Genomic DNA, 12884 nt, shown 5'->3' with positions numbered 1-12884 from the left:
AAAGCATTCGTTTAGGAGAAAAAATATTCGCATTACCTCATAATAAAGGGGGGGAAAAGTTCTTTTTAAAACTTAGAGAAAGCAAAATGCCCTTTTTTTCAAATACAAAGGGTGATTGAAGTATATGTATATGAACTGAGGGATTTTTTCAGACTTTGGGAAATACATCTCTTCTTTTAACGGTTTTTTCGGGCGAGCCCCGTGTCACGAAAGATATTAATTGTATTTTTTGTTGTGTGCCTTTTGGGGGAGTCGGGGTGGGTCCCCATTCCCTTTTCCCCGGAATCCCGGGGTTACCTTTTTTTTTTTTTTTAGGTAATCATGGGGAAATACATGGTAAGGGTTAAAATGATAGCTTGCTTCATTTTAAAAAAAAGTCTTAATTTATCTAAAGATGCCTTCCTAACTTGACAAGCCCAGGGAAAAATCCAAATAACGGACGACCACGACAGGTATTTAGGGAATACCCCGCTTGTCACGAAATAAAAGATTCATCGAATACTAAAAAAACCCTTAATGACGTCAAGTGAGGAAGAGGGAACAATAGGCGACACCAGGGGAAAACTTTTTTTCGTCCCCCCTTTTTTGAAGAAATGCTACTTAAATGAATATTCCCGAAATCGCACCCCTTCAAACTTTGACCAAGGTTAACCCCCTGTTCTAGATAGCTAGAAAGTTTTTTGAAATAATAAATTTTAGAAAACAATTTTGTGGTCAAATGTGACAATGGCATTTTGGGGGGGGGTATTTAGATACATTGAGCATTTAAAAAATTTCCGTTCCCCCACAATGTTTGATAATCACTTTTAAATTAAAAGATATATTAAAAATATAATTTTTTTTTTTTTTTTTTTTTTTTTTTTTTTTTTTTTTTTTTTTCCCTGGTCATTTTTGAGCCCCCATGGTCACAGCTGATAACTGTAGGCCGGGACTCAAAACCCCGAACTCAGATTGCCGCGAGACAGTTTTGGTCTGCCCCTACGTAGTACTTATATAGAGCTAGTTTCGGCTGTGTTATTAGATAGCTCCAAAATCACTCGGTTACCTGGGGATCTCGGCCCCTGGGCATTAAAGTCAGTTCGGTCATGAAAACTTCATCTTCCCAGATTGTAAAACGTCTTCATTTTGATTTCAAGAGTTTTCACGACGGACCCCTTTTTAACCAGGATCCTTTTCTTTTTTCGGGCTTTCTATGCTTCGTTTAGTCTGCTGTCCAATTCCTTTAACAAATACCCAGGATCCCCGGGAGTCTCGGTCACCTGGGGAGTCTCGGTTACCTCGGGAGTCTCGGTCACCTCGGTTGTTTCGTTCCCGGGGGAAAATACCTTGGTCCCTGGGACCTGGGTTTACCCAAGAGTCTCGATTACCTCGGGAGTTCGTTACCTCAAGAGTCTCGGTTACCCCCGGGGGCTCGGTCCCCCTCGGTTTTTTCGTTTTCCCACGGGAAATACCTTGGGGCCTTGCGAGCCTTGGGTTTCCTCAAGGTCTCGATTACCTCGGGAGCTCGGTTACCTCAAGAGTCTGTTTACTGGGGAAATTCGGTTACCTGGGAAGTCTCGGTCACTCGATTGTTTCGTTTCCCCCGGGGAAATACCTTGGGTCCCCGGGAGCCTCGGTTACCTCAAGAGTTCGATTCCCTCGGGACCCTCGGTTACCTCAAGAGTCTCATTACCTCGGGAGTCTCGGCACCTCGGGAGCCTCGGTTCACTCAAGAGTCCCCGATTACCTCGGGAGTCTCGGCACCTCGGGAGTCCGTTAACCCCCCGGGGTCTCATTACCTCGGGATCTCGATTACCCAATATCTCGGTTACCTGGGAGTCTCGATTACCTCGGGATCTCGAATTACCTCGGGAGTTAAATTACCTCGGGGTCTCGATTACCTCGGAGTCCGATTACCCGGGAGTCTGATTACCTGGGGAAAAGCTCGTTTAAATCGGGAGTTCGGTTACCTCAAGAGTTCGGTCACCTCGGGAGTCTCGTTTTACCTCGGGAGTCTGATTACCTGGAGTCTCGGGCACCTCGGAGTCCGATTCCCTAAGATCCCCGGTTAACTGGGAGTCTCGGTCACCTCGGGACCTGGTTACCTAAAGAGTTCGATACTCGGGAGTCTGGGTCACCTGGGGAGCTCGGTTCCCTGGGCTCGATTACCTCGGGAGTCTCGGGCACCCGGGAGTCTCGATTCCCTGGGGAAAGTCTGGGTTACCTGGGAGTCTCGATTCCCTGGGAGTTCGATTCCCTGGGAGTTCGATTACCTAAAAGAGTCTCGGTTACTGGGGAGTCTCGGTTACCTCTAGTCTCGGTTACCTGGGGAGTCTCGGTCACCTCAATAGTCTGATTACCTCGGGAGTCCCCCATTACCTCGGGAGTCTCGGTTTACTGGGAGTCCGATTACCTCGGGAGTCTCGGGCACCTGGAGTCTCGATTACCCGGGAGTTCGATACCTCGGGAAAGTTCGTTTACCTCGGGGAGTCTCGATTCCCCGGGGAGCTCGTTCCCGGGAGCCGTTTACCTCGGAGCTCGTTTAAACCTGGGGAGTCTCGGTTCCCTCGGGAGTCTCGAACCTCGGGAGTCTGGGGCACCTGGGGAGTCTCGATTAAATGGGAGTCTCGATTACCTCGGGAGTCTCGATTCCCTCGGGAGCTCGATTACCTCGGGAGTCTCGTTTACCTCGGGGTCTCGGTTACCTTGGAGTCTCGGTTACCTCAATTTTTCTGGGTTTACCCGGAGTCTCGGTTCCCCTCAATAGTCTCGATACCTGGGGGAGTCTCGATTCTGGGAGTCCGGTTACTGGGGGAAAGTCTCGATTACCTCGGGAGTCTCGGGCACCTCGGGAGTCTCGATTACCCGGGGTCTCGATTAACCTCGGGGTCTCTTACCTGGGAGTTCGTTCCCATTTTTCTCGAATTACCTCGGGAGTCTCGGTTACCTAAAGAGTCTCGATCCCTAAAGAGTCTCGGTTACCTCGGGAGTCTCGGTTACCTCAATAGTCCGATTCCCCTCGGGAGTCTGGCCCACCTCAATAGTTCGATTACCTCGGGAGTCCGATTACCCGGGAGTTCGATTACCTCGGGATCTCGTTCCCTAAGAGTCTCGATTACCTCGGGAGCCTCGGTTCCCTCAAGAGTCTCAAATTCCCTCGGGAGTCTCTTTACCTCGGGAAGCCTCGGTTCCCTAAGAGTCTCGGTCACCTCGGGATCTCGATTCCCTCGGGATTCGTTTACCTCGGGAGTTCGGTTACCCAAGAGTTCATACCGGGAGCCTGGGTTTCCCTCAATAGTTCGATTTACCTGGAGTTCAAATTCCCTGGGAGTCTCGATTACCTCAAGAGTCTCGATTTTACCTGGGAGCCTCGTTACCTCGGGCGCTCGTTACCTCAAGGTCTCGTTTTCCCTCGGGGCTCGATTCCCTGGGGAAAACCTCGGTTCCCTAAAAAAGGTCCGATTACTGGGTTTCCCTGGGTTTACCTCGGGAACCTCGGTTCCCTCAAGAGTCTCGATTACTCGGTTACCTCGGTTCCCCTCGGGAACCTCGGTTCCCTCAATAGTCCGATTCCCTCGGGAGCCTCGGTTACCTCAATATCTCGTTACCTCGGGATCTCGGTCCCCGGGGAGTTCTCAAATCCCTCAAGAGTTCGTTACCTCGGAGTTCGATACCTAAAGGTCCGTTTCCCTCGGGATTCGGGTACCTCAAGAGTCTCTTTCCCCAAGAGTCTCGATTACTCGGGAGTCTCGATTACCTCGGGGTCTGGTTACCTAAAGAGTCTCGATTCCCTCGGGAGCCTCGTTTACCCGGGAAGCCCCCTTCGATCACCTCGGGAGCCTCGGTCACCTCAAGAGTTCGATTACCTCGGGAGTCTCGTTTACCAGGGGAGTCCGATTACCTCGGGGGTCTCGATTACCTGGGGGGCCTCGGTTACCTAAGAGTCTCGATTACCCAGTCTCGGTTCCCTGGGGCCCCTCGGTTACCTAAAGAGTCTCGGTTACTCGGGACCCTCGGTTACCTGGGGAGCCTCGGACCTCGGGAGCCTGGGTTCCTAAAGAGTTCGATTACCTGGGGGAAGTTCGGTTACTCAAGAGTCCGGTAACTCAAGAGTCTCGGTAACCTGGGGAGTCCGATACTTCGGGAGTCTCGAATTATTTGGGAGTCTGTTTACTTGGGGGAGTCTCGATTACTTCGGGGAGTTCGATTACTTGGGGGAGCCTCGGTTCCCTCAATAGTCTCGGTTCCCTGGGGAGCCTGGGTTTCCCCTCAATAGTCTCGTTTTCCCTGGACCCTGGTTACCTAATAATCTCGATTACTCGGGAGCTGGGTCCCCTCGGAGTTCGTTACCTCAGAGTCTCGTTACCCGGGAGTCTCGTTTCCCTAAAAGAGTCTCGTTTTTCCCTCGGGAGCCTCGATTCCCTCGGTGTCTTTTACCTGGGAGTTGGGTTTCCCTCGGGAGTCTCGGTCACCTGGGGAGTTCCGGTCACCTGGGGGAGTCTCGATCCCCTCAAGGCTCGATACCTCGGGAGCTCGGTCACCTCAAGAGTTCTTTTACCTCGGGAGTCTGTTTCCCTGGGGATCTCGGTTCCCTCAAAGTTCATTACCTGGGGGGCCTCGGTTACCTAAAGAGTTCGATTCCCGGGGGGAGTCTCGATTACCCGGGAGTCCGGTCACTTCGGGAGTCTGGGTTTTACCTCGGGAACCTCGGTCACCTCGGGAGTCTCGGTCACCGGGAGTCTCGTTTACCTGGGAGTCTCGATTACCTCAGGAGGCCCGATACCTCAAGAGTCTCGATTACCTGGGGAGTCTCGATTATCAAGAGTTCGGTTACTGGGGTCTCGATTCCCTGGGGAGCTCGATTCCTCGGGATCTCGATTCCCTGGGGAGTTCGATTACCTCGGGAGTTCGGTTACCTCAAGAGTCTCGATTCCCTCGGGAGTCTGGTTACCTCAAGGTCTCGTTTACCTGGGGCCCTCGTTTTACCTCAAGAGTCTCGATTACCTCGGGACCCTCGTTTACCTCGGAGTTCGATTCCCTTGGGGGAGTCTCGATTACCTCGGGAGCCTCGATACCTCGGGAGCTCGTTTACCTGGGGGGCCCCCCCCTTCCCTCGGGCCCCCCCTTCCTCGGGAGCCTCGATCCCCTGGGGAACCCTCGGTAACTCGGGAGCCTGGGTCACCTGGGAGTCCGTTTCCCCGGGGACCCTCGTTTCCCTGGGGAGTTCGATTCCTCGGGGTTCGAATTACCCGGGAGTCTCGGTCCCCTGGGGAAGTCTCGATTACCCGGGAGTCTCGGTTCCTCGGGAGTCCGATTACCTGGGGGAGCCTCGGTCACCCAAGAGTCTGATTACCCAGAGTCTCGATTACCTCGGGAGTCTCGATTCCCTCGGGAGTCTCGGCCCCTGGAGTCTCGGTTCCCTCGGGGAGCCCGGTTCCCCCTAAAGGTCTCGATTACCTCAAGATTTCCCGATTCCCCTCGGGGATCTCGGTTACCTCAAGAGTCTCGATTCCCGGGGTCGATTACCTCGGGAGTCTCGGTTACTCGGGAGTCTCGGTTCCCCGGGAGTCTCGATTTACCTGGGGAGCTGTTACCTCGGGATCTGGGTTTACCTGGGAGCTCGGTTACCTGGGGAAAGTCTCGATTACCTGGGAGCTCGTTTACCTCGGGGTCCGATTACCTCGGAGTCTGGGTTTCCCTCAAGAGTCTGATTACCTCGGGAAACCCCGGTTACCTCAAGGGGGACTCGTTTACCTCGGGAGCCTCGGGGCCCTCAAGGTCTCGTTCCCTCGGGAGCTCGGTTACCTAAAGAGTCTCATTCCCTCGGGGCCTCGGTTCCCCAAAGGGAGTCTCGTTTTCCCTCGGAGCTGGGTCCCCTCAAGAGCTCGGTACCTCGGGAGTCTCGATTACCTCGGGAAAGTCTCGATTACCTCGGGAGTCTCGATTCCCTGGGGGAGTCCGATCCTCGGGATTTCCCGGTTACCTCGGGAGTCCGATTACCTCGGGGTTCGTTACCTCGGGGTCTGGGTTTACTCGGGAGTCTCGATACCTGGGGTCTCGGTTACCTCGGGAGTTGTTACCCGAAGTTCGATTACCTCGGAGCCTCGGTTACCTCAAGAGTCTCGATTACCTCGGGATCTCGGTTTACCTCGGGAAGCTCTTTTCCCTCGGGATTCGTTACCTCAAGAGCGTTTACCTCGGGGCCTCGATACTGGGAGTCTCGATTACCCGGGGCCCCGGTCACCTGGGAGCTCGATTACCTTGGGAGTCTCGATTATCGGGAGTCTCGGTCACCTCAAGAGTCTGTTTCCCTCGGTGTCTCGTTTTTACCTCGGAGTCTCAGTCACCTCGGGAGCCTCAAATTACCTCGGGATCTCGATTAATCGGGAGTTCCATTATGGGGGAGTCTCGATTCCCTCGGGAGTCCGATTACCTCGGGGTTCGGTTACCTGGGGGTCTGGGTTTACCTCGGGAGTTTTCGATTACTGGGGATTGGTTCCCCGGGGGTCCGATTACCTCGGGAGCTCGGTTACCTGGGGAGTCCATTACCTCGAGAGTCTCGAATTACCTGGGACCCTGGGTTACCTCAGGTTTCCCCCATACTGGGGAGTCTCGATTCCCTCGGGGTCTCGGTTCCCCGGGGAGTCTCGGTTCCCTGGGAGTCTCTTACCTCGGGAGTCCGATTCCCTCGGGAGTCTCGATTACCTCGGGAGCCGATTACCTGGGAGTCTGGGTTCCCTCGGGATCTCGATCCCTGGGGAGTCTCGTTCCCCGGGGAGTTCGGTTCCCTCAAGGTCTCGTTTACCTGGGAGTCCGATTACTGGGGGTTCGGTCACTGGGGAGTCTCGGTCACCTCGGGGTCTCGATTACCTCGGGAGTTCGATTCCCTCGGGATTCGATTCCCTGGGGTCTCGGTTACCTGGGGGAGTCTCGATTCCCTCGGGGGTCTCAATTACCTGGGGTCTCGGCCCTCAAGAGTCTCGATTACCTGGGTAGCCGTTACCTGGGAGTTCGATTCCTGGGGACCTCGATTACCTCGGATTTTTCTCTTTCCCTCGGTAGTTCGATTTACTGGGGAGTTGGGTCACCTCAGGAGTCTCGTTTACCCGGGAGTCTGATTACCTGGGGGGCTCGATTCCCCGGGGATCCGGTTACCTCGGGAGCTGGGTTACCTGGGGAGTTCGGTCACTCGGGAGTCTGATTACCCGGGAGCCCTCGGCACCTCGGGAGTCTGATTACTCGGGGTCTCGGTTCCCTGGGGAGTCTGGTTACCTCGGGAGTCTCGGTCCCCTCGGGAGTCCGTTTCTCGGGAGTCTCGGTCCCCTGGGAGTCCGTTACCTGGGAGTTCGTTACCTCGGGAGTTCGGTTACCGGGAGTCCGGTTCCCTCGGGAGTTCGTTACCTGGGATTTCCGATTCCCTGGGGGAGTCTGGGGTTACCCAAGAGTTCGATTACCTCGGGAGCCTGGGTTTCCCTAAAAGTTTTACCTGGGGATTCCGGTCACCTCGGGAGTCTCTTTACTCGGGAGTCTGTTACCCGGGAGTTCGTTACCTGGGGAGTCTCGGTCACCTCGGGAGTCTCGATTATGGGGAGTCTCGATTACTGGGGAGTCTCTTTTCCCTGGGGAGTTCGATTACCTCGGGAGTCTCGGTTCCCTCGGGAGTCTCGATTACCTCGGGAGTTCAGTTACTCAAGAGTTCGTTCCCTCGGAGTCTCGTTTCCCTGGGGACCCCGGGTTTACCTCGGTTCCCTCAGGTCTCGATTCCCTCGGGAGTCTCGGTTACCCAATAGTCTCGATTATGGGAGTCTCGGTACCTGGGGTCTCGTTTCCCCTCGGGAGTTAAATTACCTCGGGGTCTCGATTACCTCGGGAGTCTCGATTCCCTGGGGACCCTCAGTTCCCCGGGGGGACCCTCAGTTCCCTCAAGAGTCTGTTTACTCGGGAGTCCGTTTCCCTCGGGAGTCTCGGTTCCTAATAGTTCGTTTACCTCGGGAGCTCGGTTACCTCAAGAGTTCGATTACCTCGGAAGTCTCGATTACTCGGGAGTCTGGGGGTCCCCTCGGGACCCCAGTTACCCAAAAGGCCCGATTCCCTCGGGAGTTCGGTCACCTAAAGGTCTCGTTACTGGGGGAGTTTTCAGTTCCCCCAAAAGAGTCTCGTACCTCGGGAGTCTCGTTTACCTCGGGATCTCGGTCCCCTAAAGGGGCTCGTTTACCTAGGAGTCTCTTTTACCTCGGGAGTTCGGTCCCCTCAAGAGTCTCGATTACCTCGGGAGTCTCGTTCCCTCAAGAGTTCGATTACCTCGGGAGTCTCGATTACCTGGGGGAGTCTCGATTACCGGAGTCTCGTTTACCTGGGGAGTCCGTTACCTCGAGGTTCAGTTATGGGAGCCTCGGTTCCTAAAGAGTTCTTACCTGGGGGAGTCTCGGTACCTCAAGAGTTTCGTTACCTCGGTAGTCTCGATTCCCTCGGGAGTCTCGTCCCTGGGAGTCTCGTTTACCTCGGTAGTCTGATTACCTCGGGAGTCTCGGTCACTCGGGAGTCGATTACCTGGGGAGTCTCGATTACCCGGGAGTTCGTTTCCCTCGGGAGTCTCGTTTCCCTGGGGAGTCTGGGTTTCCCTCGGAGTTCGGTCACTGGGGAGTTCGATTCCCTCGGGAGCCCGGGCCCCCCGGGGTCTCGATTACCGGGGGAGTCTCGGTTACCTGGGGAGCTCGGTTCCCTTTGGGGAGCTCGATTCCCTGGGAGCCGTTTACCCGGGGCCGTCCCCAAAGAGTCCATTACCTCGGGAAAGCCCGGTTACCTCAAAATTTCCCCCCGATTCCCTCGGGGCCCGGGTCCCCTCGGGAGTCTGATTATCGGGAGTTCGATACCTGGGACCCTCAGTTCCCTGGGGAGCCTCAGTTCCCTCAAGAGTCCGATTACCTGGGGAGTCTGGGTTTACCCAATGTCTCGTTCCCTCGGGAGTCTCGGTCACCCAAGAGCCCCGTTTCCCTGGGGAGTCTCAGTTACCTCAAGAGTTCATTACCTGGGGAGTCTCGTTTTCCCTCGGGAGCCTCGTTACCTGGTTCCCTCAAGAGTCTCGTTACCTCGGAGTCCGGTTACCTGGGGAGTTCGATTACCTCGGGAGTCTCGTTTTATGGGGAAGCCTCAGTTACCTGGGGGAGCCTCATTTACCTCAAGAGTCTCGATTCCCTGGGAGTCTCGGTACTCAATAGTCTCGATTACCCGGGGTTCGGTCCCCTCAAGAGTTCGATTACCTCGGGGTCTCGTTACCTCAAGAGTCTCTTTTACCTGGGGGATCGATTCCCTGGGAGTCTCGGCACCTCAAGAGTTCGATTACCCAGGAGTCTCGTTTTACCTCGGAGTCTCGGCACCTAAAGAGTCCGATTACTGGGGAGTCAGTTACTAAAGAGTCCGAACCTCGGGGGTTCCGATACCTGGGGAGCTCGTTTCCCCTGGGGATTGTTTACCTGGGGAGTCTCGATTCCCTCGAGAGTTCAGTTACCTCGGGAGCCTCGGTTACCTCAAAGCTGATTACTCGGGGATTCGATTACCTCGGGAGCCGGTTACCTCGGGAGTCTCGGTCACCTGGGAGTCTCGATTACCTCGGGAGTTCGGCACTCGGGAGTCTCGATTACCTGGGAGTCCGATTCCTCAAGAGTCTCGTTACCTGGACCCTGGGTTACCCAATAGTCTCGATTCCCCCGGGGAGTTCGGTCCCCTGGGGAGTCTCGATTACCCGGGAGTCTCGTTTACCTGGGGAGTTCGATTACCTGGGAGTCCGGTCCCCTCGGGGTCTCGTTTACCTCGGGAGTCTGATTCCCTCGGGAGCCCCGATTCCCTGGGTAGCCGATTACCTGGGTAGTTCTCGTTACCTCGGGAGTCTCAGCCCCTGGGGAGCCTCGGTTCCCCGGGGATTTGTCCCCAAAGAGTCTCGATTACCTGGGGAGTCTCGATTCCCTCGGGAGCCTGGTTACCCGGTTACCTAAGAGTCCGTTTACCTCGGGAGTCTCGGTTACCTCAATAGTTCGATTCCCTCGGGATCTGGGTTTCCCTCGGGAGTCCGTTTCCCCCGGGGGAGTTCGTTTCCCTCGGGAGTCCGTTTACTGGGGAAAAGTTCGAAATCGGACCCTCATCCCCAAAGAGTCTCGATTACTCGGGAGTCTCTTTTCCTCAATAGCTCGTTTCCCTCGGGAGCCCCGGTTCCCAAGGTCTCGATTCCCCGGGGGAGTTCGATTACCGGGGGATCTCGGCACCTCGGGAGCCTAGTTACCCAAGAGTCTCATTACCTCGGGAGTCTCGGTCCCCTCAAGGTCTCGATTCCCTCGGGAGCCATTTACCTCAAGAGCTCGTTTACCTGGGGAGTCCGATTACTGGGGAGTCTCGGTACCTCAAGGTCTCGATTACCTCAGGAGTCTCGATTACCTCGGGAGTCCGGTCACCCAAGAGTCTCGTTTTCCCTCGGGTCTCAGTTATCAAGGTTCGATTCCCTGGGGAGTCTCGATTACCTCGGGGTTTCGATACCTGGGGAGTCTCGATTACTGGGAGTCCGAAATACCTGGGAGTTCAGTTCCTCAAGAGTCTCGTTTATCGGAGTTCGTTTCCCCGGGGCTCGGCACCTCAAGGTTGTTACTGGGGAGTTCGATTCCCTGGGGAGCCCATTACCTCGGGAGTCTCGATTACCTCGGGAGTTCGGTTACCTCAGAGTCTCGATTACCTCGGGAGCCCCGATTCCCTCAAGAGTTTTGATTACCTGGGGAGTCTCGTACCTCGGGGTCTCGATTACCTCGGGAGCTCGGTCCCCTGGGAGTCTCGGTACCTCGGGAGTCCGGTTCCCTGGGAGTCTCAGTTACCTCAAGAGTCTGTTTACCTCGGGAGCCGGTTACTCGGGTTCGATTACCTCGGGAGTCTCGTTCCCTCAAGGTCCGTTCCCTCGGGAGTCTGGTTCCCGGGAGTCCGGTTACTCGGGAGTCTCAGTTCCCCAAAGAGTCTCGATTCCCTCGGGAGGCCGGTCACCCGGGAGTCTCGAATTCCCTGGGGAGTCTCGATTACCTCGGGAGCTCGATACCTCGGGGCCTCGGTTACCTCAAGGTCTCGTTTTCCCTCGGGAGTCTCGATACCTGGGAGTTCGATTCCTGGGAGTCTGTTTCCCTCGGGAGTTCGATATCGGGGTCTCGTTACTCGGAGCCTCGGTTTACCTCAAGAGTCTCGATTATTGGGGAGCCTGGTTACCTAAGAGTCCGTTTCCCTTTGGGACCCCGGTTCCCCAAGAGTCTTGAATCCCCGGGAGTCACCTTGGGTCCTTGAGGCCTCGGTCCCCTGGGGGAGCTCGGTTACCCCTTTAAGTAAGCCCTGTGCCGGGGCTTTAAATCCCGGGGACGGGTGTGCAATTCCTTGGGGATGTCTTTCCTTGGGGATGTCTTAAGCATCATACTGGATTGTAAAAAATGTTTTCATATGAATCAAGAGTTACCTGGGAGCCTGGGTTTTACTAAAGAGTTCTCGATTACCTCGGGAGCCTCGGTTACTAAGAGCTCGATACTCGGAGTCTCGTTTACCGGGAGTCTCGATTACCTCGGGAGCCCGGTTTACTCAAGATTCTTGATTACCTCTGCGAAAGCCCGGGGGGGCCACCACACCTTAAGAACCCCTGTGCCTGGCTTTGAATTCCCCGGAGGCGGCTGTGCATTCCTTGGGGAGTCTTTCCCCCCATGTTAAGCATCATATGGAGTAAATTACGGTTTTTCATCATGAATAAAAGAGTTTCTCTTTAGGGATTGGACTCTTATTTTTTTTTTTCTTTTTAGCGTCAGCCCAAATCCCGTTAAAAATAAAAGGATAAAAATACAGTTTTAAGTGCATCTTGTCTCCCTTTCTGACAGTCTGAGCTGAGGTTCATCCAGGGGAAAAAAGCAAGTGAATCTCACATTTAAGTTGTGTGTGTTTTTTGGGTGAGTGCGGGGTTTGGGGTTAAAGGGACGATCTTGTTTTGGGTGTATTTTTGGAGACACTGGGTCGTGTGTGTGTTGGTGTGTGTTTATTTGGGTGGCTGCTGTGTGCTGCGTGTATTAGTGTTTGTGGTGGTGGTGTGTGTGTGATGTGTTTGGGTGGCGTGTGTGTGTGGTGTGGTGTGTGGGGTGTGGTTGGGGTGTGTGTGGGGTGTTGGGGTGTGGTTGTGTACGTGTGTGTGGTGTGTGTGTGGGGTTTGTGACGGTGTGGTGTGTGGTTTGTGTGTTGTGTTTGTGTATTGTATTGTGGGTGGTGTTGGACGGTGTGTGTGTGTTACGTTTGTGTGTTGTTTTGGTGTTTTTATGTGTTTTTGTGTGTGTTTGTGTACGGGGTGTGTGTGTGTCGTTTGGTGTGTGTGTTTGTGTGTGTGTATGTGTGGGGTTTGTGTTGTGTGGTTTGTGTGTGTGTATGTGCAAAATTTTTAGTTTGTTGTGTTGTGTAGTATTAAAGTGTGCAATTTTACGTATATTGATGGGGTGTATGCGTGTATGTGTGGTGTGGTGTGTGTGGGTGGTGTTGTGTGTTGTGTGTGTGTGTGTGTGTGTGTGTGTGTGTGTGTTGTGTGTGTGTGTGGTGTTTGGGTGTGTGTGTGTGTGGTTTTGTGGTGTGTTTTATGTGTTTGTTGGTGTGGGTGTGTGTGTGTTTGGGTGTGGGGGTGTGTGTGTGTGTGTGTGGTGGGTGTTGTGTTTTTTTTTGGGGTGGGGTGTTGCGCGCGGCGTTGGGGGTGTGTGTGGGTCTGGTTTGTTCTTGTATGTGTTTTTTGGTGTGTGGGTGGTGTGTTGTGTGTGTTTGTGTGGTGTATTAGTATGTGTGTGTTTTTGTGTGTGTGGTTATTGTGTGTGTTTATATATTGTAGGTGTGTGGTAATATGTGCGGGGATTGATACGTATATT

General features: G+C 54.3%; 1 long non-coding RNA gene across 1 annotated transcript; it reads right to left on the bottom strand.

Moving 5' to 3' along the window:
* Positions 1 to 1242: 1242 nt before the first annotated feature.
* Positions 1243 to 10686, bottom strand: LOC119572463. The gene is made up of 4 exons (XR_005228723.1): positions 10648 to 10686; positions 4763 to 4780; positions 2962 to 2979; positions 1243 to 1295 (listed from the first exon to the last, which is right to left on the bottom strand). It is a non-coding gene; the product is annotated as an uncharacterized LOC119572463 (long non-coding RNA).
* Between the last annotated feature and the right edge of the window lie 2198 nt (positions 10687 to 12884).

Source organism: Penaeus monodon, chromosome 1 (genome assembly GCF_015228065.2).
Source record: "Penaeus monodon isolate SGIC_2016 chromosome 1, NSTDA_Pmon_1, whole genome shotgun sequence".
In the NCBI taxonomy this organism is placed as follows: Eukaryota; Metazoa; Arthropoda; class Malacostraca; order Decapoda; family Penaeidae; genus Penaeus; species Penaeus monodon.
Note: the sequence above shows the minus strand (reverse complement) of the source record. Positions and strands in the feature narration are given on the sequence as shown.